Below are 26,642 nucleotides of genomic sequence, written 5' to 3'. Positions count from 1 at the left end.
TCTGCAGGTTTGCCAGGATTTTATAAAGACGTGATAAGTGCCTCTCTCATGGTGCCAGGTAGGGTAAGCGTCGCATGAGCCTCGTGAAATACTTCCTTCAGCACTGGGATTAGCTGATCCATGTACATTTTGTAAAAGTCAATAGGTAGCCCACCCGAGCTGGGAGCCTTCCTGGATGTCATTTGCATAATGGCTTCCCGATACTCATCGTCCTCAAACGGGGCCGCTAGGAACTCGCGTTGGGAATCTCCCAGCCAGCCCAGGGTTATGTCACAAAAATAAGAAGAGAAGTCAGGGGTGTCAAACGGTGCGAGCCGTAAAGTTCCGCATAATATGTAGTAAATATATTGAGGATGTCTAAGCTATCTCGGGTAGCGTGTGCCGCTATCGTCTACCACGTCCAAAATGTGGTTTGAGAAGCGGGGCATTTTTATAGTACTCGCAAGTGCCCGACCAGGTCTCTCACCTTCGCCATAGCGACGGGCAGTATGATATTTACCTCTGTATTTCACCTCCCGGTTCGCGGTGTCAGTGTACTCCATTAAAAGATTGCGGAGGGCAGCGCGCTTATCTCCGGAGCTGGTCGCCCACATGTCCACCTCTAGCCGTTTAATTTCGAATTCAAGGCGTTTCAAATCCCTCCTAGGGTCGCGGAGCACCCCAAAACTAATGGACATACAGACACCTCTAATTGTCACTTTAAAGGCTTCCCAGAGCAAACCAACACTGTCAACAGAGCCTTTGTTTCTGAGAAAGAAGTCTTCAATCTTTTCCCCCAATTCAGTTTGGGACACAGTGTCTAGGAGAGTCTTTGGGAAGAGCCGCCAGCAACGGGGAACAGCCACTGCATCAGGTGGTAGTAATTTGAGGCGCACTGGAGCATGATCAGAGTAGGTACGTGCCATATGAGTGGCCATTTTGATCCATTGAACGACACCCCGGGAGCACAACCAATAATCTAATCTCTATCAGGCAGAATGCCCAGCCGTATAAAAAGTACCTTCTGTGATGGTGGGGTGTACATGCCGCCAAGCATCGACAAGACCGCTCTCCACCAGCAACCCTGAGAGGACCTCACGCGCTTTTGTGTAGTGATGTGGGAGAGGGTTACAGCGATCCATGGAAGGACAAAGGAATGTGTTGAGGTCCCCGCCCCATATAACATGTGTGGAACCTATCTTAAGCACATGCCCCCAGAGCGTCGTGAAGTAGTCTGGATCATCTGTATTAGGGCCGTAACTACAGACAAGTGTGACAGATTGTGTGGCTAAGGTGCCCCAGATGAGACAGCTGTGGCCGGAAGGGTCAGTGTACGTACCTCCCAGTTGAAACAGTGTTTTTTTTTTTATTAAGATAAGCGTGCCTCACGAGTAGGAGGAAAAGGCTCGCACAGAGGCCCAACACGAGCCAAAACATGAAGGTCGTGCAGGATCAAGGTGTGTCTCCTGGAGCATAGCAATTTGTATGTGGTGTCTGTCCAAATCAGATGGAATCTACCGGTGTTTACGTGGGTCACGGAGACCCCTAACATTCCACATGAGTAGATAAATGCATGGTGGGACTATCTGTGTTGTAGGTGTGGGGAAGTTGTCGTTTTACAATAATATTGTCGGCATAGTATATCAAAGGACTCAAGCGTGTAATAGCGTAGATGAGAAGCATTGTGACTCAAATGTATATGTGAGTGGTGTAACCAGCATCTGTCTCCTTCAGACCCTGTGCATAAACGTAACAAAAGTGCATTGTCTCCAGAAGAAATTACCAATCCCCAACCCCCCCACCCACATCGGCACCCCAATCGTGCCAGGATACTTCTTCCCACCCTATTTCCCAGTTAGACAAGCATTTGCAATGCAATAGGTCTCGCATTATGAAAGTTTGAGCTATTGGTATTGTAAATGACCAATTTTTTATTTGTGTTGGTTTTGAAAATAGTGAAATTACTAGATTTGTCATTTACAATGCCAATAGTTTTAACTTTCGCAAATGTGACTCCTATAGCATTTGTAATGCAATATGTGTTGTATTTACGTGACTTAGATGTATTGATATTACAAATAACAATGGCTTTAAAATTTTTTTAATAATGAATACTTAAATAAAAGCTATTGTAATTTATAATGGCAATAGGTTAAACTTTTGAAAATAACTTTTGTGAAGATTATGTTCAGTGTATTTAATTGTGACGAAAATCCAAGAACAGAAGTGAAATATTAACATCTTTTTGTGACATTTGTAATAAAGCTTGAAACATTGAGAGAGCATATTTGAACCAGTTGTTGTTGAACGGTTGCACAGATTGATGCTTTGGAGGTGCTGAGTGATGTTGTGGTGGCAACGAGTGATGCTGTGGTGTCCCTGAGTGATGCTGTGGTGATGCGATAGATAGATAGATAGATAGATAGATAGATAGATAGATAGATAGATAGATAGATAGATAGATAGATAGATAGATAGAGTGAGGGCGATAGAGGGAGGGAGGGCGACAGATAGAGGGAGGGCAATAGATAGAGGGAGGGTGAGGGTGTGAGGGTGTGTGAGGGTGAGGGTGTGTGCGGGTGAGGGGGTGTGAGGGTGAGGGTGAGTGAGGGTGTGTGAGGGTGAGGGTGTGTGCGGGTAAGGGGGTGTGAGGGTGAGGGGGGGTGAGGGTGTGAGGGTAAGGGTGTGTGAGGGTGTGAGAGGGGGTGTGAGGGTGAGGGTGTGAGGTGAGTGAGGGTGCGTGAGGGTGTGAGTGAGGGTGTGAGGGTGTGTGATAGTGAGGAGGTGTGAGGGTGAGTGAGGGTGTGTTAGTGTGGGTGAGGGTGTGTGAGGGTGAGAGGGTGTGAGGATGTGTGCGGGTGAGAGGGTGTGAGGATGTGTGAGGGTGAGAGGGTGAGTGAGGGTGAGTGAGGGTGAGTGAGGGTGTGTGAGGGTGAGTGAGGGTAAGTGAGGATGGGTGAGGGTGTGTGAGGGTGAGGGTGTGTGAGGGGTGAAGGTGAGTGAGGGTGTGAGGGTGAGTGAGGGTGTGTGAGGGTGAAAGGGTGTGTGAGGTGAGAGGGTGTGTGAGGGGGTGTGATGGTGAGTCTGCAAAGAAACAGCAAATACCTACAAAACGTACCATTTCTAAATAACAGTTTAGATAAAGGTTGCTCTCCCACACATAAAAAATAACCACACCACCCGAACGAGCTTTAGTATTAACTGCAGACATTTGATTTACAAATGGCCACTGAAGCGTCCCTTTATCAGCGCAGCTCAGTCTGCAGCACACATCACGTTTGCACCTACACGCTGGCCTGCCGCTTTTCAAGAAATCGCTTTTCTTGGCACGAAAATCAGGACATATTGTAGGGTGGAGGGAGTGACTGATGGGCTGAGAGCCCCTCCCTGCGAGGAGGAACCAGACCTTCAGCTATTGCAGAAATGCGGTAGTAAATGCAGCACTCACTGCTATGGAGCCCGGCATTGCTTTCCCGCAGATCGCTCGCGGTGCACACGTCCATTTTGGACGTTCTGTTTTTGAAGAAATGTATAAGGCACTGCCGCTCACTTAATGTCAGAACAAACCAAAGAAAAAGAATACAATTAGATGGGGTAATACAGGCGAGGCCCCTGGAAGTGGAATGGTGTCATGTCAACATGGACACAGTCACAGTGTTGGCGAGTCGCACATTTTTTTTTGTTGTTAGTTATTTATTTATTTTGTTATCTTAACTAAGGCCGACAATTCAAAGTAGAATTGTTTTCGGTTATTCGCACAAGAAATCACGATGTGATCAAATACCAGATATGCGCCTTCTCCGGGATAAATATTCCCGTTTAAATGGTTTCTAAATCATTTCTGTACATGGCTGTTACAACAATGGCATTTTAGTAGCTAGTCGGATGCTTGAACCAACTAAGTCTTAATTTCTGTCATCTTTTCTCCTACTCACGTCTCTCCCTTGTCCCTTCCTTCTTTATGGAAAACAAGGCAGCGCTGGGAGGGGGGCTGGGCACGAAGGAAGGAGAAATGTGAGTCACGGCGGCCGTGAAGTGTGAAGCAGATCCCTTTGAAGCTCTCGGAGGCAGGAGCAAATGGTAAGGGGAGGAGAAATGCTGCTGGGGTGAATGCCTGAGGCCAAATCCGGATCGTAAAAGTCAGCTTTATGTTTGTATGTTGGCACCATGTGAAACTGCCAGAAATAAAATGTGGATTCTGCCAGCCACCCACACTCTAATCCAACCTTCCAAGCATTAAGGAAAAGCATTAACCTTTGACGTCAGAGATCCAGTGGCTGGACTGCACAGTGTCAAACCAGAACATCTAAGAGCAACCTCTGCGGTGACGCAAAAAGTGAAGGAGCAATTGAAGAGAAGGCTGGAGAAAGAGTTTGAGATGGAGAGAGTAAATGGGAAAAAAGTGTGGGAAAGAAATGGAGAGATGAAAGGGATACGGAGTGTGAGAAAACAGAAAACGGGGGAAGAAAAGAAGGAAGAAAGTGCGTGAGGGGAGAGGAAGATAAGGATGAAGAGAGAGGAGAGAAATGAAAGAGTGGAGCGGCAGAGAGAGCAAACAAAGGAGAAGCAATCACTAGTGCAGGGCCTAGGCCGAGGGGGCTGTGGGCTCTCCACGTCCCAATAATGGCTGCACTTTACTGCCCATCTCGTGGTGGGGGGTCCATGGTCCTCGCTTGCATGAAGGCGGCATCCCACTGGGAGGGAATGAAGGTGCGTGGAGAGGAGGCGGCACAGTTAGTGGTCTCAGTTCCATGTTTGTATCCAGGCGAGTCCATGAAGCTTGAGGTGAGCGAGCCACTGGAAGCTCGAGCCAGGCTCGCGCAGAGGCATGGCGCTGGCTCGGCTCGAAGTTCTCTTAGAACCTCAAGCCTAAACCGAGCTGAGCTTTCACAGAAGGCCAAGTGGTTTAATGGCAACACATGCCGACCTTGATCCGTGAACAGGAAAGGTTTGAATTATCTGCCTCCTGTGGACCTCGGTAAATCTCCCTTTGGAATTTAAAAAACTTGTAATGTCGTCTGAGCCTGTTGTGAGGCGCTTGTATGTTGGCACCATGTGAAACTGCCAGAAATAAAATGTGGATTCTGCCAGCCACCCACACTCTAATCCAACCTTCCAAGCATTAAGGAAAAGCATTAACCTTTGACGTCAGAGATCCAGTGGCACGGGTTGTAAGAGTCAAACAGACCCCCCTGCCTCGGCTCTGCCTCGTGATTGTTGGAGCTTGTCATCGTCATCACAGTGGGTAGCCAACCGTGCGAACGCCCAGCACACTCTGTGATTGTTGAGCATTTTTTAGAGAAATCTGCCCTGACCCTGGGGATATGAAATGGTTCTGGGCAGCCTGTTGGGTACTGTTGAAGGGTAGGTAGGGTAGGTGTTTTTTTTCACATTCTTATACCCGCACCGTACACACGTGCTGTGATTAAAATCTGTGACGTGTGCGTTATTTTGATATAGGTATCAGTGGGAGTAGAGACTAGGGAGGCCTTAGTTGGGTGGGGGCAGTGGGAGCATGAACATTTGTGTGAGAGAGAATGGAAGGGCAGTTCTATAGATTATGCGTGGGTACAACTTGGTAATGTTGGTTAAGCTGCGTCACCCTCAGAGGCAGGAGACGGTAAATGGGAAGAGATTTAATTGCACCCCGAACCACCGCAGTTTCTTGTAACCCGGCCAGACGAGGCCATTAAGAGAATGTTCTTTCTTTAAAAGGTGGTCATTGTTGGTGAAGGAGCATTTTTAGGTTGCAGCAATTTTTTTTAACAAGGGGGGGCGGGGCGGCACATAACAGTGGGATACGAACAACAATAATTACGCGCATTCAGGAAAGCAGAATTTTGCGCATGAAAAATACAGTGAGAGAAAGCCCTGTATGCTCAAACCGATCATAATAAGCACATAATAGAAGGGCAAAGCCCTGTGATTTGAGTAAACTTCGTAAGCTATAATACGCAGGGGAGGCGGCGCGCAGTAGTGCAATAGATTTAAAGGGACAGTAAGAGAGCCGGCTGGAAGGGGGGAAATACGCCTTTAAAGATAGTAACAGGAGGGCAGCGCCGTCGTCCTAACAGAGCTTTCTTTGAAGGACTGTGGTTGCAGACCGTACAGCAGTGAGAAAATGCCTATTTCACCCCGAATAGGCAGAGTGTCCGCAACACGAACGCTGAGAACATGCAGCAAGCTCTCGGTGAAGTCACTGAAAGTCAAGAGAGGGAGGGGCTGCCTTGAAGGGACAGGGGCACGAAGTGAGAAGTCACTGAAAGTCAAGAGAGGGAGGGGGTGTGCTGCCTGCTGGGAGAAGCTGGGCTGGGCTGCCTTTGATGCGAGTCACGGCCTGCAGCGCTGGTTGGGAAGCAAATGGTTTAGGCTTTGAAGGCTCGTGCATGAGAGCAAGTCACATGATTGGGATTCACATGAACTGTTGGAAATCCTCCTTGAGAGCCAATCAGCTGCCTGAAGAGAGCCTTTGGGGAAAGAACTGGATCAGCAACATAAGGACTCACCCCTGTTTTCTATTTCTGCGAAATAGAAAAGGGGCGAGCCCTAAAAAACGGGCCAGTCCATTCTAGCAGGGCTGGGCTTCGGTAGCAGTAAATGTAAAATCAAACACAGTGTAACAGGAATAATTTGCATTAGGGGATTTCCCATGTAAGGGGCACTAGATGGCAGTCTTCCCTTCCATCGGCTAGCCTCCAAACAGCTGCCATGCAGTCCCCAGGTTACAACCCATGCAGGGGAGGAAGCGGCCTAAAAGGGGGAAGGGTGCTTGGCATAGTGTCAAAGTTCCAGTCCTTAGAAAACAACATAACCCAGCAACAGGCAGGTAAACGAAAAGGGGTGGAGCAGAAAAGGGAACATATTACAGGATATAATTAGCGTAGCCTATCTGGCACTTATCTGTCTCTGAGTCCGATCTGGGCATGATGACTAGGTCATGGCAAGAAGTTGAAAACGTCTATTGCTCCACATCGGATGTGAGTCAACAGAGGGCATCGCACTGCGGACCACTTAAGCAGGGGTCTCGCAGTTCGCTATCCCTTATAAGTGAAGAACAGGATGCTCCACCGTAGGCTGGGCTAGTCATTGGCAGAGGAGAATGGACTGGAGCTGTGGTCCGGTCGGGGCGAGCGCTGTACAATGGTTTTCAGGAAATCTTCCACTTGCTGCGGGTTGGTGCAGAATACATCCTTGCCATTATGCGTGATGCGGAGCTTCGCCGGGTATAGAAGGGCATATTCCAGTTGTGCTTTACGGAGCTTCTGTTTAACTGTGAGGAATTTCCGGCGTGTCTCCTGGACCGCAACCGTAAAGTCGGGGTAGATTGTGAAGGCGTTTCGCTCGAATTGTAATGGCTCAGTTCACGGGCTTTCTGGAGTGCAACGTCGCAATCGCGGTAATTGAGAAGGTGTGCAATGATTGGGCGAGGGGTTTCTCCAGGGGGCGGCCTCTGACCCAGGGAGCGATGAGCGCGCTCCACCACCAGGTGCGGCAAGAACGATTCCGCGCCAAAGGAGCTTTTAAGGAGACGCACAACATAGTCCTCCATCCGGCCGGTGTTTGTGCTCACCGGTATGCCTAAAATACGGACATTGTTGCGGCGATTCCTGGACTCAGTGTCCTCATTCTTGGCCGCAATCACTTTCAGTAGTTTGTCCATCTGTGCGACCTGTGTTTGCACTTGGGTGGTGATGTCCTCAGTCTCGGAGATGCCTCCTTTAACTGTCCGTCGTGCTTATCCACTTTTTGCACAAGGAAGTCCAAGGGGAATTCTGTATAGAGTTCCACGCGAATAGTTCATTCTCCGGCACTCTGATCTATCGCCCGCCCGAGTCTGCAAAATTATTCCACTCATCTCTCCCAGAGATTATAGCGAAAAGAATTCTATCCTCTGCCAACCACACGGTTTTAGGGGACCTTAATCTTCATTTTAACTCCCCTTCAGACCACATTGCTAGGGAGTTATTAGATGACCTTGGAGCTCTTCAACTGGTCCAACTGGTCACAGCCCCGACCCATGAAAAGGGGAATCTACTAGACCCTATTTTCAGCAATTGCACTGATTTGACTGCCGACCAACCTATCCCCCTCCCTTGGTCGGACCACTTCTTGGTCCCGTTTACCTGGGTCACCCATAAATCCCCCCAAATAACCCCTCAAGTCACATTCAGGAGAAGCTGGTCAAAACTCCCCGTGGAGCCCTGGATACATGATCTGGACTCCACCCGTCCGCCACCCTGCCCAGACCCCAATGTGGCAAACGGAAATTATGTAGGCTGGATTACGAACTCATTAGATATGATCCTCCCTCTTCGCAGATCATCCTCAAAGAGAACGCAGAAATCAGCCCCCTGGTTCTCTGACTCGCTAAGAGAGCAAAAACGCCTCTGTAGGCAACGAGAGAGAGCCTGGCGTTTAGACTTCCTCCCGGATAAAAAGACATCCTACAAAGAGGCGATAAAAGCCTACAGAGAAGGGATCAGGACGGCCCAGGCCACTTATTACTCTGATAAAATCCTGGAAGCTAAATCAAAGCCCAAGGAAATCTTTCATATAATAAAGCAATGCACCAGTGTCACCACTGCCCCCCATCCGATCAAGACTCAAGATCAATGCAATGAGCTGGCGGAATTCTTTCACAACAAGGTGCTAAAAATCTACTCCACCTTTCCAACAGTAGTCCCGAGTCCGGATGCAACTGATCTACCTCTCCCGAGAACCCCCCTCCCCCCAGACCAGCCTGTTCTTGATCGTTTTCCCCTTTTGGACCTTGACACCTTAGACAAAGTGGCACGTCAAGTTAAGTCAGGCTCTCCACGCGACCCAGCGCCTCCAGAAGTTCTGATGCAGGCAGGTGAAGCCACCCTGCCTGTGATCTTGGAACTGCTAAATTCATTCATATCCGCATGCTCAGTTCCCACAGCTTGGAAACAAGCAATGGTGCGAGCGCTGTTGAACAAACCCAACCTGGATCCTGATGACCACTCCAGCTACCGGCCCATTTCACTCCTCCCTTGGGCTAGCAAGGTGTTGGAGAAATATATAAATGCCCATCTGGTCCAGTTTCTAGAGAACCACTCTCTATTACATACGTCCCAGACAGGTTTTAGACCAAAGCATGGGACCGAAACCGCCTTATTAGCAGTCACCGAAGAATCCCGAAGGATACTGGATCAGGGAGGATCAGTGGCAGTGATCCTCCTTGATCTAAGTGCCGCCTTCGATACGGTCAGCTATTCTATCTTGCTGAACCGTCTCTATAACATCGGAGTCTCGGGTGATGCTCTAAGGTGGTTCGACTCTTTCCTGTCTGATAGATCTTTTCAGATCTTCGACGGTGATACAATGTCACCCAGTAAGCCGCTCAGCTGCGGAGTACCGCAGGGCTCTTCGCTGAGCCCTGTGCTATTTAATGTCTACATGATGCCACTGGCTGGGGTAGTCGAACCGTACGGCATTAAAATCGTGTCGTACGCCGACGACACTCAGCTAGTGGTATCATTGACACAAGAGAGCAACAGGCAATCCCAGGCAGGTCTGCTGAAATGTCTGGAGGATGTGAAGGAGTGGATGACCAACTCCTCCCTTAAGCTGAACGGAGGAAAAACAGAGCTCATGCTCCTAGGCCCAGCATCTCCAGTTCCTCTCACCTCCCTGTGGCCTTGTGGTCTTGGCACTCCCCCTATCCCCAAGGATAGTGTCAAGAGCCTGGGAGTATGGCTGGACAAAAAGCTATCCTTCTCCACTCAGGCCACTAAGCTATCCGCCACCTGCTTTGGCCTACTTAGAGTCCTGAGGAAGGTCCTCCCACTTTTGCCTCTGGAGGCCAAAAAGGTGGCAGTACAAGGCCTCATCCAGTCCCGCCTAGACTCAAACAATGCGCTATACGTTGGGGCCCCTGAGATGACTCTCAGGAAGCTGCAAGTGGTACAAAACTGCGCTGCACGAACCCTACTCCAGATCCCGCGAACCCAGTCAGCTAGACCTGGACTGAGAAGCCTGCACTGGCTGCCAGTGAGGCTAAGAGTGACATTTAAGGCGCTGTGTATTGCGCATCGGGCTTTTTGGAAGACAGGATCAGCTATAAACAACAACCTTGTCACCCCCTACCACCCAAACAGGAACCTTCGATCTACGGATGCTTTCCTTGCAGTAGTTCCTAGAGTGAAAAGAGCCAGGACCGGGGGTAGGTTGTTCTCGCTGAACACCGCCAAACTCTGGAATGCTCTCCCCCCTCTCTCTTCGCTCCAACCCTGACCTGCTCTCATTCCGGAAAAACTTGAAAACACTACTATTTGCCAAACCCCTTTAGTCCTACTCCCCCTGGTCCGTCTCATCTCTGTTTACTCAGCGCTTGGACGCCTGTGGGCAGCAACCGCGCTTAACAAATCCATTTCCATTCCATTCCATTCCATAGTGTCCATCTTCCCAGATAAGTCTGTTAGACCACGCTGCACTGCAAGGAGTATGGATTTGACGTTGTCCCCATCAGCTTGCGGCAGGGTTTGTGGTTGTTCCATGTTGGTTGGAGCAGGATCTGCCGAATTCGATCTTGTCACTGCCTTTTTTTGTGTGTCAAATGTGAGACGAGTTCGGCGACCGTCAGGCTTGCCCATTGCATCCTGTTGCCCACGACAGACAGGCCTCTTTGCAGTAAGAGGGAGTAAATGCCGCTCGGTGTGTGTTTGCAGCAAGAGAGGAATGTTCTTGGTGGTTCAGTGATGCTGGACTGGTCCACAGTGATATGGCGTCAGCAGAGAGCACTGTGGGAGGAGGGCACGAGCCTCACAGCAGGCCAGCACAGAGCGCGATAATCGAGGAGCACGTGGAGCTAGCTGCACCAGGTTGTAGGCGTTTAGACCAGGAACAATGTAATTTACATGCAGCAGCAGACGGTGCTTGTAGAGCGGTGGTGGAACATAGGGCAGTCGGTACATTCAACGTCAAACAGGTTGAAAGATCACAGGCATCACCCCTCCACATCTCCCAGCGTCCTTCACAGCAGTGTAGTTGGTCCACAGAACTGTGGGGGGGGGGTACCAGCAGAACTAGTATGGGTGTGCAGCGCCCAGGAGTCCAAGGAGGTACCACAAGGAAAGAGGAGACCAGCAGGGGCAGCGGTATATTGCATAAGAGTGAACACAAGAGTCACTACACAGCGGGGGGTGCAGCCAGCACCTGAATGCCCCCGCTGGATGACCACGAGGCACTGCCCCGCGTCAGGCCCGGGCTCGTGTCACACCACCACAGTCAGGCCTCGCGTAGCTCAAGTCATCGGAGGAGCGCTAGTGTTCCTGCAAAGGCACGGCCCAGCCCAAACATCCTCAACGGGCCTCACAGAAGTATAGTAGATGCCTCAGGCAAGCATGGATATGGCAATGGGGCGACGTATCAGTCTCAAACGTGGACGGGGCACACACGGCTTGAGTTCCAGGCCGCAGGGTGAAGGATGATGGCCGTGGAGGTTAGTGGCAGGATCCAGTGCCGCCAGTCGGCTCCCACAGAGCCCAGGTACACAGCAAAGGTGAGGAGGCAGCCAGTGAGGGGGGCGGTGTTGGACAGAAGTGGGTGGCGAGATCGCGGACGCGTATGGGCGCCCCGCAGTCCTACCTGCAGATATCACAGCTCCTCACTGCAGTCAAGGGTCCGCACCGCCGGTTTCCGGCCTCACAGGCAGTCGGACCACAAGTAGATATGTTTGGGGAGCACCGGACCAAAGTAGAGAGCAGCAGGAGGCCAGAGCGCCCCAGACGGGCCGAGTCTCCGGGAAGGGCCCAGCGAGGCCCGACACCACACGTGCAGCCGCGGGCTCGAGCAGCCGCAGTCCCCAGGCAGGCGTCCAGCAGGATTGGTCAAGTCGGCCCGGGTGGCAGTCCGCTCCCCGCAGCTGGGCCCACAGAGGTGCTAATGCGCCGATCTTTTTACAGCCAAGAGCGGAGACCACAATAGAGAGCTGAAGCATGAAAGTTAATGTCTATCTGGGGTAGAAATCAGGATAATTGCCGGATATTGATGCCAAGCTTCCAGAGCCTCACAGGTGTGCGGCCATCTTGGAGGTGCGCCACCTAGCGCCCCCCTGATATGTAACACCTTCTGCTACTGAAGCTCGTAATTTCATACATACATAACAATCACTAATCTCCATAGTATCTACATATTAAAACAATAACTTTGTGAAAACGTTTAAATCTGTGTTATTATCTGTTACTGCGTGATGTATTTCTAATTCATTTGATGCTTCTAGTTCTACTCTATTTACCTTTATGTTAGCTAGTTTTCCATATGTGTCTGTATTATATCTCTTTCCTATACTCATCAAAGATGGTATCGCTATCGTTAAACCTAACCATACTATAATCACTTAGGATGCTACATATACATATTCTACAACATTTATTTAAACAATTTCGTTTTGGTCTTTCAGCAACTCTATTTTTAGCCATTTTAAGAAGATCTCTCATCTTGCTGAGTCAGAGCTGGTCTGAATAGACCAGGCTACATTTAGATAAATGGTAGGGAATTTCCTTGCACTTGAATAGGCCTGGTCTGCCTTACACAAGGCTGTATCCACCTGCTGCCAGGAAGCTGGACCAGAGAGGACAGAACTGGTTTGAATTATGCACAGAGAATCTCTGCCACAAGGCAACAAAGGAAAAGGCTGTATAAATATTGGAGCCCAGACCCCAGATCGTTAGAACTCTTTTGGACTCAGAAACCTGCCAAGAAGAAGAGCTGGAGAAGCTGTGAGGAGGAACAACCACTTTGCTGTGTTGTCCAGGAGTAGCTGCTTCTGTCTTGGGTAGAGAAAGGACTGGATTAAACTTTCTGCAACTTCTTTGTTTGAGTTTCTCCAAGGGCTTGAGGTAGGGCTTGACCCCTTGTTATGTACCCCAATGTACCCCAATCTAGGCCTAGTAGATACATGACCTTTTACCTACATTTGTCCTACCTTGCTCTGCACAACGGTTCTAGCACTGACCATTTACCCAGTTATGTGCTGAATAAATGTCGATCGGTTTCCTTGAAACTAGCCTAATTTCTTTTCCACGTGGATTCTTAGAAAAGTCCCTGCACATGATTTACATAACAGGATTAACATACTCTGTACAGAAGTCATGGTCATCTTCATCCTAGAGCGAAAGAACTACTTTGCATAATTGCAGGTATTGTTTTAGGCTCATTTACATAATCATACTTACAACATATCGATTGTGTATGGAACCCCGAGGCTATCTTTATAGTATAAAAGAACCATACCAACACTAGATAGGCAGAGAAGAAGCTTCCATGTTGACACTAGATGCTGAGGTCCCGGCCTACAGAAGCTACAACACGCAGCAGTCTGACAATCTTTGTGGGGTGTCCAACCCGTGACTAAGACGGGGTCCTTCATTCTCTCCCATCAGGTAATGGGGTTGGCTCTTTCATAGGGGATTCTTGGCTTTACACCCACATACATGCTAGGTACACTTAGGTACACTTAGGTAGAGTTTGCGTCGTAGGAGTACGCTTGATTACCGTCATGTATTTATATGCCTGCATGTATTCACTGTTTTAGCACCATGGTAGAATTCTACCATTTATTTACTCTGTTAGTGCTTGTAATCCTATACATTTCCTTCTGTCTAATGATTTCCGCAGCACCCATGTTTTATACTAGAATGACACTGGTTCAATAAATGCTTACTAAAAACGTCCCCATCGTTTATTCTGTGTATCTCTCTTAGACTAGTCAAGTCAAGTCAAGTCAGGGACATTTGTATAGCACACAAATCACATCCGGAGAGTCTCATGGCGCTTGCAGACGGCTCTGAACAGAGGGGCAGGACAGCTAGTTTGCAAAAAGCCAGGTCTTTAGCTTCTTACGGAAACAGCTGTGTTCTGGGATAATGCGGAGGTGAAGGGGCATTTTATTCCACAAAGCAGGAGCTAGAAAAGAAAACACGCGGCCGCCGTTTTTGGAAGGTTGTATTCTTAGAGGTGTCAGTAGGAGTTCATTGCTGGATCTGAGGTTTCTTTGAGGCTGATACCATCTTAGTTTTTTTGGCCAGTATCTGGGGCCTCTTTCATACATGTGTCTATGAGCCAGGCATAGAGTTTTAAAAAGGATTTGCTTTTTCACCAGAAGCCAATGGAGGCTTCTCAGGCATGTGGCTGACGAAGTTCTTCGCGGGAGGTTAAGAACTAGCCGGGCTGCCGTGTTCTGAAGAACCTGGAGCCTGCTCAGATGATGTTCATTTATGGAGGCTAAGAGCGCGTTCCCGTAGTCCATTCTGTTTTTGATTAGACCCTGAACTAGGGGTTTCCGGGCCTGAACGGGAATCCACTTGAAAATCTTCCTCAGGCTACGCATTAGTCCGAAGCAGGTACCTATGATGTGGATGATTTGGTTTTTCCATAGACAGTTTATTTTCCATGTAGAAGCCCAAATTGACATCTCACAGCCACTTTTGCAATAGTCTTTGTTTTAATATCTCCAGTATCACATTTTTGTATTTTTGATTGTTGATATTATACTGTTTTCCATACCATCATTATCAATCATGTATGTACAAAATTAACTGTGTAACAGATTTAATATCCAAATCTATTGGCAACATGTATTTTTTCTCTTTTTTAACAAATATATGAATAAAATCAAACTTTGTATTTTTTAACAAACTCTCTCTCTTCACACTGAGTTCTTTATTATCAGTTGTCTTTTCCTGATGAAAAAATGTTAATGTAATGTTTATCAATTGAACTGCCTATGCATTTTGTTTACAATTGAAGCCCGAATTTTGACCTGATTCCTTAGGCACTGGACAGCTGCCTAAATTAGTTGGATACCAGTCATAAGACCAATGTTCTGCCGCTTTGCCGAAAAGCATGATTTCTGATTTGCTGCCATTTAACTGGAGGTGATTGGTATTCATCCATTCCTCGACATGAGTCAGGCAGTTTTTGAAATGTTGTTTGGTTTCATCCGGATCAGGGCCCAGTGTGACTAAGATCTGGGTATTGTCGGCATAGGACAGAACATCAAAGCCATAGGTTCTAATCACTTTGGCCAGTGGGGTCATATAGACATTAAAAAGTGTTGGGCTCAAGATCGAGCCTTGTGGAATGCCCATCTTAACAGGTCTGCTCTGTTTTTGTCAATCTGGACCGCTGTTGTGCGATCGGATAGGTAGCTGGAAAACCATTTTAGGGCATTTCCTCTGACACCAATCTCCCACAGCCATTGAATTAGGATGCGGTGGGAGATGGTGTCAAAGGCCGGGGATAGGTCGAGCAGGACGAGGAAGGTTGACTGGTGTTTATCCCATGCCAGTCTGATATTATCAGCAACCTCGACCAGCGCGGTTTCTGTGCTGTGTAGTGCCCTAAAACCAGAGTGAGTATGATTGACTGAGCGAAAAGTACTGTACCATTTCCATGATCCCTGAAGGATCAAGGGTGGTCATGTTCGATAGTTGCCAGAAACTATTTGCTCCTTGGGAAGGGATAGTGGACTTATTGTGGCACTGAGAGCTAGCTGGTCTGAAGGCTACCAATCCTTTGTGGGTGTCTGGAATCAGCCTGGACACCAATCCCTTAGTTTAAGTTGTCTTAACGTGCAGATCCTATGTATTTTTAGGAACTACATGACACCCTGTTCAAGAAGTCTTAGAAACAGCAAAGACTTCACCTTCCGCTGGGCAATGCCTCTAGGACCGTGTGTCTCAGTTGCCACTGAGGGAAAACGCAACCCGATGCCATCACCAAGACTGCCAGCAGTTCCGTGACTTGAAGGCACTGCCGCACTTTGCACCGCAACCCCGGTCTCACCGACGACGACTGCCGCTGCCATCAAGCCGCTGCTTGCACTGCGACCTGTGGGCACCGAACTCTGCACCACCACGCTTCAGTCAGCCACCCTTGTCTCACCGACGATGCAGTTGGCAGCTGACTTCACTGCCATAGTCTACACGTGGTCTGGGGGCACTGCTCATACACTACATGCAGCAACACCTCATCCCACACCGCAGCCTACCGACGCCAGCCCCATCGACCACCGATCTTCAATGGCTGCTGAATCTTGCACCTTGACCGTCAGCACTGTGACAAGCACCACCACGTTTTGCACACCAGCCCTGGTCTCACCCACGCCACTGGACAACCGCCACTGAGCGCTGCCAGCAACCCGACCTGAGGGCACCGCATGGCACACTGCTCCTCTTCACACCGCAGCCTCGCGGTCAGCTGGAACAAAAGGTACGTTCACAAGTCTTCTGACATCGACGCCGGTCCGCACTAACACAGTCAACCAACACTGTTGGATTTGGTTGTTTTCAGCACCACTGTAGCAACGGATGGAGCTACTGACTTCAAGGAACTGCGGGCCCGATTCACAGAACTAACTTAAGAAAAAATCCTAAACTTACTACCATTTACTCGTTTTGGTATTCACAGAAGGCACTTACTCATTTTGGTATTCACAGAAGGCACTTACTCATTGATGAGTAAGTGCCAAAATGAGTTACTCATTTTGGTAGTCACAGAAGGCACTAGGTATTAACAGAAGGCACTTACTCTTCAATGAGTAAGTGCCTTCTGTGAATACCAAAATGAGTAAGGGTCTTCTGTGAATACCAAAATGGTAGTAAGTTCAGGATTTTGTCTTAAGTTAGTTCTGTGAATCGGGCCCTGCATTTTTAATGTTATTCTTGCAAATTACATATTTTTATAATTGTATGTTGGACTTTTATTGTTCTGGTCTTGTTTTTCACCGATAAATATTGGATATTTTTCTATACTGATGGGGTGTCCTTTTGTAGTGTTTTCACTGTATTACTGTATGTTATGGGCAACTGCTTTACACACTGCCTCTGAGATAATCCTGACTGATTGTGCCAAGCTACCAATGGGGTGAGCAGGGGATATTTCAGTAGAGTATCCCCCTTCTCCTAATTAGGAAGAAGGGTCCCTACTTGGACAGGGTAACAACCTGAAAAATAGAGACCCTCATTTCTACATTGGTTGGCAGTGGGGAGGATACAACTTGCGGTTGCACTTGACCTACAGTGATTGGTGTACACTACTACCATAATGCAGACCATTGAGTACCACATGCTATTTTTTCTTGGTCTATTTTTGATCTTGCCATTTGTTGGAAACTTAAACTTTTCATTACATCATGCCTGAGTCAATAGCATCATCAGTTGCATCCCTGGAAGTAGCTTTTGAGGAGGAAAGGTTGGAAACCTACAACATAAAGTAGGTGAAGGCTATTTGTAAAAAGCCTTAAAGTCCAAATCAGAGGTCTCACCAGAAAAGTGGAGCTACAAAAGGCGTTGAAAGCCTGGGTAGCAGCCTGACATGCTAGTGAGCAATCTGGAGATCTTCGTATAGAGGCGGAAGTGCCTACTCCATGGGTTGATGTGCTTTTGGGAGGGGGGCACCCCGAGGTCAGGTAGCAGTTGTCGGGAATGTTCCATCCCAGCTGCAGTCTGCTGCAGGGGCGGAGTCAAGCATGTTTAAAAGCAGCTGTTTGGACGGAAGGGGTGCATTGTGTTCTAGTCCTAGCAATCATTCCTTCACGTCCGGGTGCGCGTACCTGCTGCCAGATCACTGTAGCTCCAGTCCTGTTGTCACATGACTCCTCTCGTCGGGTTCTTCAGTCGGCGCTCACAGTTCTTCGTACGGCATTCTCGCGGGGATTCAGCCTGGTCACAGTTCTTCTCATGGCATTCTCGGTGGGGAATTCAGTATGAAAGACACAAATAAAGATTGGACATCCATGGCTGAAATGGGCATCTGCATCCGTTTGTTATGTAATTCCTGGCTGTACAGAAGCATATCAGTCAGTGTTCTGGTTCCTGATTTAAGGAGATAAGAAATTACGTTAGCCTGCACATTTTGTGCATTTTCTTTCTTTGTTACTAATTACTCAGTCCTTACATTGGGGTTGGTGATTAGGCTACCATTTTAGGGCTATGTTTCATTTTTCTATGTTCTGAGCAATGCGAGCACATGACTTAGAACATTTACATTGCATAAAAGGAAGAGTGTACACATGGTAATTCTCTCTGTTTTACTATTCATCTTTTCAAATGCAGAATTAACTGTTGACTCCTGAAATCTTTCTTTTGGACACTAGTGGAAGAGGGGAATGAACCAGGTAGATAACATAGATATACATATAGTTGATGTTCACACCCTTGTTCCTTGTTACCTAGAGTGTAGTCTTATTCTGGTTCTTACTTACAATTTCAACCTGGGAAGAGACATGGAAATGTGGATGCCTTATCTAGATTAGGGTATGAGCTTGAGGAACAGGAATGGGAACCCCCTCCCATTATCTCAACTGAATGTATTCTTGGGGTCATAAGTTCGGAAGAGGATTTCATACAGAAGGTAGCAGTGGCACAGGAAACTGAGGAAGTTAAAGCATGGGGGAAAACCTCAAGGCATAAGGATCGATAATCTCCTATATATTCAGGGGGGCTATTGGTTCCCATGCCTACTCCTCCTAGTCCCTGGCATTCCATTTCTATGTATTTTTATAGTGGAGCTTCCCAGAACTACACAAGGAAACACTGTTGTATTGGTGGTTGTGGATATGTTGACTACAATGTCCCACTTTATATCTTTGAAATCACTTCCTACATCTCAGGAGTTAGCCTTGTCATTCGTACAGAATATTGTTAGGTTACATGGGCTTCCTTCCATGATGATTTCTGACTGTGAGCTTCAGATCATTTTTAAATTCTGGAAAGGGTTGGGCAAGCTATTGCAAATTGATGTATGATTTTCTTCTGGACATCACCCACAAACCGATGAAGAAAAAGAAAGGGTTAACCAGTGTTTAGAGCAGTATCTAAGGTGTCAGTTGTTACAATTCACCTCAGATTGGTACTTCTATCTGTGGGCTGCTGAATTATCTATTAACAACAATATACACTCCTCTACTGACACTTCCCCCTTTTTCTGCTCATATGGGTTTCATCTACGCTTTCTGCTATCACTCCCTGCTGCCTCTACTTCAGCTCCTGCTGCACAGGAGTTTGTAAATCAGATACATGAGATACAAAAGCTGCCATGGTCAACCTAGACAACGCCAAGGAAGAGTACAAGAAGAATGCAGATCTCTATTGCCACCCTAGTCATGAGGATGCTATTGGGGTCATGGTTTAGTTGTCTACTCATCACATCACGATAAAAGGGGCTAGGAAATTCAAACCTCATTTCATAGATCCCTACAAAATCATAAACATAATAAATCCTGTAGCCATGAAATTTGAACTCCCTACGACTCTGAAGATACACCCCGTCTTTCAGGTGTCTCTACTGAAGCCTGTTGCACAGGGAACTGTGCTACCAATCCAGCTAGCCCCTGTCACTGTAGAGGACAAACAGGAATATGAAGTAGGAGCTATTGTGGATTCCAGACGGGTGCGGGGTAGACTACAATACCTAGTACATTGGAAGGGCTATGGATATGAGGACCGTACGTGGGAACCTGTAGGACATGTCCATGCTCCTCGTTTGGTTCGTCTTTTTCACAAAAGGTATCCATGAAAACCCAAACCAGTTGGGGTGTACTGTCGGGAATGCTCTGACCCTGCCACAGTCTGCAGCAGGGGCGGAGCCACGCAGGTTTAAAAGCACCCGTTCGGACGGAAGGTGCGCTTTGCGTTCTCATCTTAGCAAGCGTTCCTTCAGGTCCGGGGGCACGTACCTGCTTCAGGGTCACTGCGGCTCCAGTCCTGTCATCACCTGACTCCTCTCGTTGGGTTCTTCAATCAACAGTCAAAGTTCTTCGTACGCATTCTTGGCTGGGATTCAGCCTGGTCGCAGTTCTTCTCACAGCATTCTCGGAGGGGAATTCAGCCTGAAAGACACAAATAAAGAATCCTGAAAAGAGTCACAGTACTAAGGCGATAACGCGTTTGCGCTTCAATTTACCTTTACCAAAACAATAAAGCTTCCTAAAGTTTATCTAAGCAAATACTTATCTGATTGGATATCCATGGCTGAAATGGGCATCTGCATTTCGTTGTTAAATTCCTGGCTGCACTGAAGCATAGCAGTCAGTGTTCTGATTCCTGATTTAAGGAGATAAGAAATGACTTTAGCCTGCACATTTTATGCATTTTTTTCTTTTTTACTAATTACTCAGGCCTTAAATTGGGGTTGGTGATTCGGCTACCATTTTTTGGGCTATGTTTCTTTTTTCTATGTTCTGAGCACTGGTGAGCACATGACTTAGTACATTTACATTGCATAAAAGGAAAATTGTAAACATGGTAATCCTCTCTGTTTTACTATTCATCTTTTCAAGTGCAGAATTCATTGTTGACTCCTGAAACCTTTCTTTTGCATACTAGTGGAAGAGGAGAATGAACCAGGTAGATAACAGTGATATACCTGTAGTTGAAGTTTACACCCTTGTTCCACGTTACCCTGAGTGTAGTCTTATTCTGGTTCTTACTTACAGGATCACAGATGAATAGGTAAAGAATTCCCTGCTTAGCGCCTCGCACCTAGTGCTTTCACATCGCGCTGCTTTTTAAAACTTACCTTTTTGGAATATTTGATTTGCTGTTCCTTTCTTATCCCTTGTTTTTAACGTGGGGTTATTCTTTCCCTCTTACTTGCACTCTAATTGTGGTGACCACCGCTGTTGTAGCGGGTCCGGGTCCCGGGGTGGAAAAAAACATCGGCCGCCATCTTTGAGTGGTGTCTTGCCGAGAGGGGGCGGTGACTACGAGCGGACTAGCGCTCTGTGGGTTCGGATGCTCGCCTACATAAGGCGACCGGTCCTAGGCTCTCCCTCGCCAAGGTAAAGAATTCCCTGCTTAGCGCCTCGCACCTAGCGCTTTCACATCGCGCTGCTTTTTAAAACTTACCTTTTTGGAATATTTGATTTGCTGTTCCTTTCTTATCCCTTGTTTTTAACGTGGGGTTATTCTTTCCCTCTTACTTGCACTCTAATTGTGGTGACCACCGCTGTTGTAGCGGGTCCGGGTCCCGGGGTGGAAAAAAACATCGGCCGCCATCTTTGAGTGGTGTCTTGCCGAGAGGAGGCGGTGACTATGAGCGGACTAGCGCTCTGTGGGTTCGGATGCTCGCCTACATAAGGCGACCGGTCCTAGGCTCTCCCTCGCCAAGGTAAAGAATTCCCTGCTTAGCGCCTTGCACCTAGCGCTTTCACATCGCGCTGCTTTTTAAAACTTACCTTTTTAGAATATTTGATTTGCAGTTCCTTTCTTATCCCTTGTTTTTAACGTGGGGTTATTCTTTCCCTCTTACTTGCACTCTAATTGTGGTGACCACCGCTGTTGTAGCGGGTCCGGGTCCCGGGGTGGAAAAAAACATCGGCCGCCATCTTTGAGTGGTGTCTTGCCGAGAGGGGGCGGTGACTACGAGCGGACTAGCGCTCTGTGGGTTTGGATGCTTGCCTACATAAGGCGACCGGTCCTAGGCTCTCCCTCGCCAAGGTAAAGAATTCCCTGCTTAGCGCCTCGCACCTAGCGCTTTCACATCGCGCTGCTTTTTAAAACTTACCTTTTTGGAATATTTGATTTGCTGTTCCTTTCTTATCCCTTGTTTTTAACGTGGGGTTATTCTTTCCCTCTTACTTGCACTCTAATTGTGGTGACCACCGCTGTTGTAGCGGGTCCGGGTCCCGGGGTGGAAAAAAACATCGGCTGCCATCTTTGAGTGGTGTCTTGCCGAGAGGGGGCGGTGACTACGAGCGGACTAGCGCTCTGTGGGTTCGGATGCTCGCCTACATAAGGCGACCGGTCCTAGGCTCTCCCTCGCCAAGGTAAAGAATTCCCTGCTTAGCGCCTCGCACCTAGCGCTTTCACATCGCGCTGCTTTTTAAAACTTACCTTTTTGGAATATTTGATTTGCTGTTCCTTTCTTATCCCTTGTTTTTAACGTGGGGTTATTCTTTCCCTCTTACTTGCACTCTAATTGTGGTGACCACCGCTGTTGTAGCGGGTCCGGGTCCCGGGGTGGAAAAAAACATCGGCCGCCATCTTTGAGTGGTGTCTTGCCGAGAGGGGGCGGTGACTACGAGCGGACTAGAGCTCTGTGGGTTCGGATGCTCGCCTACATAAGGCGACCGGTCCTAGGCTCTCCCTCGCCAAGGTAAAGAATTCCCTGCTTAGCGCCTCGCACCTAGCGCTTTCACATCGCGCTGCTTTTTAAAACTTACCTTTTTGGAATATTTGATTTGCTGTTCCTTTCTTATCCCTTGTTTTTAATGTGGGGTTATTCTTTCCCTCTTACTTGCACTCTAATTGTGGTGACCACCGCTGTTGTAGCGGGTCTGGGTCCCGGGGTGGAAAAAAACATCGGCCGCCATCTTTGAGTGGTGTCTTGCCGAGAGGGGGCGGTGACTACGAGCGGACTAGCGCTCTGTGGGTTCGGATGCTCGCCTACATAAGGCGACCGGTCCTAGGCTCTCCCTCGCCAAGGTAAAGAATTCCCTGCTTAGCGCCTCGCACCTAGCGCTTTCACATCGCGCTGCTTTTTAAAACTTACCTTTTTGGAATATTTGATTTGCTGTTCCTTTCTTATCCCTTGTTTTTAACGTGGGGTTATTCTTTCCCTCTTACTTGCACTCTAATTGTGGTGACCACCGCTGTTGTAGCGGGTCCGGGTCCCGGGGTGGAAAAAAACATCGGCCGCCATCTTTGAGTGGTGTCTTGCCGAGAGGGGGCGGTGACTACGAGCGGACTAGCGCTCTGTGGGTTCGGATGCTCGCCTACATAAGGCGACCGGGCCTAGGCTCTCCCTCGCCAAGGTAAAGAATTCCCTGCTTAGCGCCTCGCACCTAGCGCTTTCACATCGCGCTGCTTTTTAAAACTTACCTTTTTGGAATATTTGATTTGCTGTTCCTTTCTTATCCCTTGTTTCTGATTCCTGATTTAAGGAGATAAGAAATGACTTTAGCCTGCACATTTTATGCATTTTTTTCTTTTTTACTAATTACTCAGGCCTTAAATTGGGGTTGGTGATTCGGCTACCATTTTTTGGGCTATGTTTCTTTTTTCTATGTTCTGAGCACTGGTGAGCACATGACTTAGTACATTTACATTGCATAAAAGGAAAATTGTAAACATGGTAATCCTCTCTGTTTTACTATTCATCTTTTCAAGTGCAGAATTCATTGTTGACTCCTGAAACCTTTCTTTTGCATACTAGTGGAAGAGGAGAATGAACCAGGTAGATAACAGTGATATACCTGTAGTTGAAGTTTACACCCTTGTTCCACGTTACCCTGAGTGTAGTCTTATTCTGGTTCTTACTTACAGGATCACAGATGAATAGGTAAAGAATTCCCTGCTTAGCGCCTCGCACCTAGCGCTTTCACATCGCGCTGCTTTTTAAAACTTACCTTTTTGGAATATTTGATTTGCTGTTCCTTTCTTATCCCTTGTTTTTAACGTGGGGTTATTCTTTCCCTCTTACTTGCACTCTAATTGTGGTGACCACCGCTGTTGTAGCGGGTCCGGGTCCCGGGGTGGAAAAAAACATCGGCCGCCATCTTTGAGTGGTGTCTTGCCGAGAGGGGGCGGTGACTACGAGCGGACTAGCGCTCTGTGGGTTCGGATGCTCGCCTACATAAAGCTCCCTTGTGAGCGCAGCGGGATCGCGCAGCGGGAGCGCCTACGCAGCGCCGGAGTCACGCCAGAGTCCAGCCCGTCTGCGCCCGTCAGCATCTCGGAGGCGGACGGGGCTGGACTGCGTTTGTCTTGTCTGGTCTGTATTATTTCGGCCCTTGTTGTTTTCACTCTGTCTAAACATGCTGATCTACTCATCGGCCGAGCTTCTCGCTTTACGCCTCCCTCGAGGGAACTGTTCCCATATTTTTCCCGGCGGTCGGAAATTAAGAAATGGCTGTCCGTCATGCGTGTGGCGGTTCCCGGCTGCAGATGGAACCGGCCATGACAATACATCTGTCTCTTTTCAATGTCTTCTCCTTAACACCAGGTCCGTGACCTGCCACTCTCTTAATATTTGGAATTTGTTGTATAAATCCAATATTACGTGTTTGTTTTTGACTGAGACCTGGTTAGGTGAATTTTCCGCACCGGACCTGGCCAATGCCATCCCTCCGGATTATAACATCTTTAGGAGGGATAGAACACTGGGTAGAGGAGGTGGAGTAGCTCTCATTGTGAAAAAGAGTATTTCCTGTTCAACCTTTCCGGTGGAGAATATTCAGGGCTGTGAAGCACTTGGCTTCACCCTACATCTTTCCCCTCTCCAGGCTTGTACTGGGATACTTTTGTACAGAACCCCCGGATCAACGGGACCTTTCTTTGACGAACTGCAAGTAGCTCTTTCAGTTCCCTGTCTTAGGTCTGATCATTGCATTCTTCTCGGAGATCTTAATGTCCATATGGACATTAGCTGTGACCCCGACGCTATTAAACTTACTGATATCACGGCTCCGTTAGGGTTATCTCCGGTTGTGAAAGGTCCTACACATAACAAAGGCCATACCTTAGACCAGGTATTTTCAACGAGACCTATCTCTGTTTGTGCTATACAGCCAGTACTCTGGTCGGACCATTTTTTAATCTCCTTCTCTCTGCCTGCCACTGCCCTTATTCGGGAGAGAGAGGTTGAGACCACGCGGGCCTCACGCCCGTTTCATCTGCTCTCCGAGGACATGTTATCTGAGGCTCTTATCACCTTTCCTTGCCCCCTTCTGGGAAGTTTGGAAGAGAATCTTGTCCTCCTCCAAAAATGGCTTTTAGCCAGATTTGAGACTTTAATCCCCGCAAAGAAACCTAAACCAGGAGAGCGCAGAGCGTCGGCCCCATGGTTTTCTCCTCAGTTGAGGACACAACGACAGGAGTGTAAAAGGGCTGAGAGGACCTGGAGGCGGGCTTATGATCCGATTGAGAAAGTGAAATTTCGAGCAGCAATAAAAGCCTATCATCAGTCAATCTGGGATGAAAAAAAGGCCTATTTTGAACATCGTATTGATGAGGCTGATAATGTCTGCAAAGAAATTTTTAAAGTGGTTCAGGATTTTACTTCTCCTGCTGTCTGTACCCCTAAACACACTCACACGGACTCTTGGATACAACAACTAGCCATCTTTTTTGTTAGTAAGATCACCGATATCCAGGCCTCTCTCTCTCCAGCGCTCAATCGGACTTGAGCCATCTAGCGCCACCATGCTCTGTGGAAGGTCATGGTCCTTTCCTCTCCGAATTCCCTAACATGGATCTTAGTACATCCTTGGAGCTTTTGTCAGGCTTGAAATCCGGCTCTCCTTTAGATCCATGTCCGGCTAAATATTTGGGGAAAGTGGCATCCGCCATTAACATCTTGGTGAACCCCCTGCTGAATACATCCTTGTCGACAGGGGTGGTGCCGCTGGCATGGAAGCGTGCCATGATTCTACCTTTGCTCAAGAAACCCACCTTGGACCCCCTCATCCATGCCAATTACAGGCCAATCTCCCTTCTCCCTGCTCTGGCAAAAGTGGCCGAGCGATACGTGCACAGGACAATTTCCAGTTTCATCGAAGGAAACGACCTGTTGCACGCCTCGCAGTCCGGCTTCTGCGCTAATTTTAGCACGGAGTCGGCCTTGCTTGAGGTCACCGATGCCATCAGGGAAGTACTCGACTCTGGGGGAAAGGCCGTGTTAGTCATGCTTGACTTGTCGGCGGCTTTCGACACCGTTCCTCACGAGGTCCTCCTTGCAAGACTCTGGGAGTGTGGCCTTCGCGGAACGGTGTGGAATTGGCTAAAATCTTTTCTGGCCGACCGCCGACAAACGATCTGGGCGCCTCCCTTTTCCGCTGATATGGCTCTGGTAGAGGTGGGAGTCCCGCAGGGCTCCATTCTCAGCCCTATGCTGTTTAACATCTTTATGGCCCCTCTGGCGGAAGTCGCGGAATCATTTGGCGCCCAGATCGTGTCATATGCTGATGACACCCAACTCCTGTTCACATGTGATAGGGGTGGGTCTTTCGATGGCATACAGATCAGGGATTGCCTTGGGGCGGTGTTTGAGTGGTTTAGATGTCATGGCTTAAAATGCAACTCTGACAAGTCAGAGCTTCTCTTTTTCGGTTGCGCCCCTGAACCCGATTGGAAATCTTGGTGGCCACAAGATATGTTTCCCCCTGATAAGGTCTCTTTTAAGGCCAAGAATTTGGGAGTGATAGTAGATTGTGAACTATCCTTTGGACCTCACATCCTGTCTCTTGTTGGGAAATGCTTCGGCATTTTACGGATGTTGAGGAAATTTCTTCCTCTACTATCACTTAACCACAGGAAAACAGTTGTTCAGGCATTGATCGGTTCACGACTGGACTACGCAAACGCTCTCTTTTTGGGTCTACCGAAATATCTCATGACCCGTTTGCAAGTTGTCCAGAATTCGGCAGCCCGTACCATCTTTGGACTCCCGAGGAGAGCTGGTGCCACTGTTTTACTGAACACCCTACATTGGCTACCCATCTCCAAGCGAATTATCTTCAAATGCCTGACTGTGGCCTTTAAGGCCCTTCATGGTATTGGCCCCAAGTATATTGGGAAACGTCTTTCCCGGTATGCACCGAGCAGGACTCTCAGGTCATCTGGTCTGTCTATGATGACTGTTCCTGTAATTCGTCGCGCACGATTGGGAGGTCGGTCTTTCCGCTATTTAACACCTAA

This window comes from Lissotriton helveticus, chromosome 2_1 (genome assembly GCF_964261635.1).
Source record: "Lissotriton helveticus chromosome 2_1, aLisHel1.1, whole genome shotgun sequence".
NCBI classification, from domain to species: Eukaryota; Metazoa; Chordata; class Amphibia; order Caudata; family Salamandridae; genus Lissotriton; species Lissotriton helveticus.
This window is presented reverse-complemented; position numbering follows the sequence as displayed.